Source organism: Doryrhamphus excisus, chromosome 10 (assembly GCF_030265055.1).
Source record: "Doryrhamphus excisus isolate RoL2022-K1 chromosome 10, RoL_Dexc_1.0, whole genome shotgun sequence".
In the NCBI taxonomy this organism is placed as follows: domain Eukaryota; kingdom Metazoa; phylum Chordata; class Actinopteri; order Syngnathiformes; family Syngnathidae; genus Doryrhamphus; species Doryrhamphus excisus.
In genome coordinates, this window is record NC_080475.1 from 1,314,784 (window position 1) to 1,320,277 (window position 5,494).

General features: G+C 38.6%; 1 long non-coding RNA gene across 1 annotated transcript; it reads right to left on the reverse strand.

The window, feature by feature from the left end:
• Positions 1-486: 486 nt before the first annotated feature.
• LOC131137235 (uncharacterized) lies at positions 487-3,725 on the reverse strand. The gene is made up of 3 exons (XR_009131867.1): positions 3,630-3,725; positions 3,127-3,195; positions 487-2,741 (listed from the first exon to the last, which is right to left on the reverse strand). It is a non-coding gene; the product is annotated as an uncharacterized LOC131137235 (long non-coding RNA).
• Between the last annotated feature and the right edge of the window lie 1,769 nt (positions 3,726-5,494).

The window sequence follows — 5,494 nt, forward strand, 5'->3', positions numbered from 1 at the left end:
TCAGATTACAATTGAGTGCATCAGTTCCACATGCTTATTAAATCCTACCCCTCCATCTGGTACTTTTACAATGAGTAACTGTTACATTTGTTCACCTCCTGCTTTCCTAATATAGTTTATTTGTTAAATTTAAATCCTACCCCTCCATCTGGTATTTTTACAATGAGTAACTGTTACATTTGTTCACTTCCTGCTTTCCGAATACAGTTTATTTTTTAAATTCAAATCCTACCCCTCCATCTGGTACTTTTACAATGAGTAACTGTTACATTTGTTCACTTCCTGCTTTTCTAATACGGTTTAAAATTAAAATTAAAAGTCTTAATTATTAAGACCATTATGTCTTAATTAAGCTTGATTAAAAAAAGATTACATTTAAATTTTAATTTAAAAAATAAACTGTATTAGGAAAGCAGGAAGTGAACAAATATAACAGTTACTCATTGTAAAAGTACCAGATGGAGGGGTAGGATTTAATAAGCATGTGGAACTGTGAACTGATTATGTGATGCACTCAAATGAAATAAAACCATGACCATTACCATATCACGCCATACTCCATGAGATCATATTGGTTATTTTTAGCCTTATGCATTATTTTAGCTGATTGAAGATGAACTATATCAGCAAGTTTAAGTATTTGTGGTTTTAGAAATAAGGAGTTGTGGAGCATTAGTGAGGAGGCCAACCTACGAAGGGAGGAACTGATTTACTCCAGTATAGAAGGCGTTACAATAATCACGTCTCCAGCTGATGAAGGCATTAATTGCTTTTTTTTTAAAGGTCTGCTTTCGATAACCTTCGCCAGTACTACGGTTTTCCTTCATTTAATTGAAGGAATTTCCGCGGCAGTTGTCGTTTAATGTCATGCAGACAACTATGGAGGGGATCTAGTGTGTTCTTGTCACTCAGCATTACTGGTAGTTAGAGCTGTTCATCAGCAGCATAAAAATGACTGTGTCTGGAGATAATTGGTCCTAATGGTAGCATATAGAGTGAAAATAAGGTAGGCCCAAGGATTGAATCATGGGGCACGCCAGAGGAGAGGTGAGTACTGTTGAGGAAAAATCATTGATCATGACAGAAAAAATCCTGTTAGATGAGATATAACAAGAATAGTTGAAGCACAGAGGCCAACGCAGTGGTCCAGGCAGGAAATGAGGACTGAATGGTCCACGGTATCAAAAGCGGCTGTAAGGTCTGAAAGTGTTCTTAAAATCGAGGGCTGTGAGAAGGTCATTGTGCACTTTCAATAACACGGATACGGTCCTGATTGTCGCTTGTTAGCAATATCAGGGAAGGCCAGATGTGGCTGACGTTCCTGACCTCGGTCAGGAAGGGCAGATGTGAAATTGAACGGAAGTTGGACAGAATTAATGGGTCTAGGTTAGGCTTTGTGAGGGGTGGTCTGACGCCAGCTTGCTTAAGATAAAATAAAAAAGTGGAAAAAGCATAATAGTTCCCCTTGAACAAAATAAATGGGCACAGTTCAGAAATAGTGGCAAATAGTAATTACTCATATTTATCAGCCATATTGTTTTTCAAGTCAATTGAGTCATTCTAGGCTAAAGCTGTCACAAAAGTATCATAAAGCCTTTTTTTTCCCAACAAAAACCTTGTGGGTTTGTTGGCAGAACGTCGTAAGCTTGGTGGTTGCTTCGGTAAGTACTGTTAAGTATTTGTATGCTCAACATTGTTGGCTGGGGAATGAAAAAATAATAAGTTCACTGCCACTGACTCATCTCTTATCTTGTTTGCTTTGGCTTGTATTTATACATTTTGAAAAAATAAATACATCCAGTGAAGGAAAAAGAACACTTCATTGATGCAGGGAAGGCCACAGCCTTGTGGAGATATTATAAAAGATATAAATGCTCCATCATCCAACTTGTGCTGAATGAAATGTGTATGTGTAAGTACACAGTTCTCTCCAGATTGGCTTAGTACAGCGTGGTTTCTTTGGGGGGGCGCAATGGACAAGCCCCACCTGACTCTTTCCTGTCATGTCGAGTCTGAAATCACAAAGAAGATAGTAATAACAGCCAGAGTTTCTTGTTGTTTGCAACTCTCCCCGGAGGGATGAGAGTTAAACGGTGTAACAATCTACTTTGCCGGGGCTCGACAACGTCTTCCAATCGAGGTCTCTGTGGAGGCGCTCGTCTCTGCAGTGTAGATTGAGTTCAAGTCTTTGGACTGCAAGACACAGCTCTATGTAGTTTTCCTCAAATGAGGAGTGTGGATGATTGACATGCTGTTAATGGTAAATGGAGCGAATCAAAGATGTTGTCTGATCCCAGAAAAGGGAGCAGCCTCGATATGTGGATGTATCCTGACTTAAAAAAAAGAACCCCTGCTCAGACTTTAGGCTTGTGATGCAGCTTCCCTAATGATGCAAGTCAGCTTGCAGAAATGGTGTTATTTAAAAACAGGTGAGCAGCAGCACACAACAACATTCATTCCACGCTAATGTTATATAGGTGTCTCATGGTCTCTGAATTACCCATTACAATTTATATGCTATTTATATGAACATTGACTATATAAAATATTGTTTATGTTTACACCATTTTTTATCACATTGGATAAAAGTCACTCTAAATTATGGAAATCTCTAACAGATTTTATTTCAACAAATAGACTGATACTACCATGCGTTGCAAGGATGCAATTAGTACAGCACACACCGCATGCAGACATGCCATCTGTAAAGCAGCAGCGTGTATTTGTTGCCCCTCCGCAGCCTGGAGAGAGGTATGAATTGAAGGAAGACAATTTAGCATTATTAGTAAAACAAGCATTTGAACACCGATTAAACAGTTACTCAATAGCATTTGTGATGTTAAAACATTGTCTTCACATCATTGTCAATCTAGTGACAATTTCCACAGACAATGTATACTTATGTCTTTAGTACATTAATATCTGTAACAAATTCACATATTTCAATTAGCCTGCTTAATGCTATTCACCATACATTAAGGCCTGCTAGCATTAGCCATTTCACATGTGCTCAAATGCTCTACAAAATATTTTATAACAGACCACTTTTCCAGTCAGCTGTTTACTTTAGCGACTTTCTACACTCTTTACAGTTGTTTGTAGAAATTATTTCTACTTTATACTAACCTGTCGTACAGAATAAGGAAGACAATCCACAAAGAGTTGATGTGTATTCACCATCAGGATTCATTCTTCCTGAGAACAATAACAACACTTGAGATCTCATAAGACGACCACATCAACAGTTGTCCATTAGTTTCCAGCATTATCAGTCAAACAAGCATTTGAACACAGATTAAACAGTTATTCAATAGCATTTGTGATGTTAAAACATTGTCTTCACATGTCAATCTAGTGACAATTTCCACAGCCAATGTATACTTTTCACGTATCTTTAGTACATTAATATCAGTAACAAATTCACATATTTCAATGAGCCTGCTTAATGCTATTCACCATACATTAAGCTAGCATACTAGCATTAGCCATACTAGCATTAGCCATTTCACATGTGCTCAAATGCTATACAAAATATTTTATAACACCACTTTCCAGTCAGCTGTTTACTTTAGCGATTTTCTACACTCTTTACAGTTGTTTGTGTAAAATTATTTCTACTTTATACTAACCTGTGGTACAGAATAAGGAAGACAATCCACGATGAGTTGATGTGTATTCACCATTAGGATTTATTCTTCCTCTGTCGTTTTATCACCTACTCTATACCACCATCGCTGCCAGCACCCCCTAGTGGACCTTGTGGTATTACACCCAAACACCAACAACGTAGATTTTGATTATTTTAGACACAAACAATAGTGTGGTGTCTGTTTTTACAACTTAATTTAATATATCAGACATGAAGTATTACTACTTTTAACTGCTATAAACATATTTATGCATTTTAAACTGCTTTGCAGTAGAGTACAGTACTTCCTTTGCCACACAATATCTGTGTACCCAACAGATATTCATATATACAGATATATGGAGCCTATCTCAGCTATCTTCGGGCGAGAGGTGGGGTACACCCTGGACTGATCGCCAGCCAATCACAGGGCACATATAGACAAACAACCATTCACACTCACATTCATACCTATGGACAATTTGGAGTCGCTAATTAACCTAGCATGTTTTTGGAATGTGGGAGGAAACCGGAGTACCCGGAGAAAACCCACGCATGCACGGGGAGAACATGCAAACTCCACACAGAGATGGCCGAGGGTGGAATTGAACCCTGGTCTCCAGCAATGAGGTCTGCGTGCTAACCACTGTACCGCCGTGCAGCCCCTATAATGAAATTAACATTTAAAAACGTACAGTGTGAACCTACAGTTTTGTTTCAAGTTAGTTGAACTCAGGTCTCCTAGCTGTGAGGTCTGCGCACTAACCACTCGTCCACCGTGCAGCCCATGTACTAAATTGTTTGGCCCAATATTGTATAACAGACAAAAAGAGAGGCTAAATTCTCATCAAAAACCCAATCAAACGGAAACTGTGTTTGAAAATCAATACACATGTGGACGTAGCTTTAAGATTTCAGTCCAAACACCAATACCATCCTCAAAGAATGGTGCCCTGCAGCATTTCACCCGGAGGAAACATGTGTCCTGTACCTCACAGGGAGATTTATTGACAAGCTTAGTAAGTGGGTGAATTATTCTTTCACACCTCTCTCTTCACTCGGGAGTCACTGACAGTGACTTGTGTACGACGGAAGGGAAATGAGGAAGTGTCACAAGGAAAAATGCATCACATCCGTTCTCTTCTGCTGCCCTGGAACCCAATCACATTACAAACTCAATCAAAATGTTTCTAAGATTTATGATATAATGCATAAAAATGCAATTACTGGCCTTGTCTACATAGAAACAATCTGACCTGCTATGGTGGAAGACCTTTAAATGTGAGTGTAAACAGTGTTCAATATAAGCTTCAAATGTATTTGTAGCTCTTTAAGACAGCCTCAGTGATTACAACATGCAGGTGAGACACTGTTTCCTTTTCAGATTATCAAGCCAGAAGAAAGCACACTGTGCATAAACTGCAAATAGCTGATAGAGTATCAACAAAGTGCTAGCACAGCTGTGTAATTTCATTTGGCACAGCCGTGCTCATTTGTTTCTTACTGAAAAGAAAATATTAGAAAGTTTTGGAAGAGCTCAGCTGGAAAAGCAATGCACAAATGGAGGAGAATCAGTGCGCTGAAATGGGTCCATTTTGAAAGCATAAAACGTCCAATTCATGTCAGAATGGCCTCAATTGCCATTGTTCACGTGTAACACAATCTAGGTTTAAGTCCAAAATATGCCTCACACATATAAGGGAATTGCGTGCAATGAATGAATGAATGATAATAAGATGATCCATGAACATCTCATTGTAAGTTTTGATGTCTCACAGCACTGTGGTGCATTCAAGGACAGCAGAACTGAAAGTGCGAAATCTCCAAACACGTTGGCTTTTTTTAAACAGTGATATGTATGCTGTA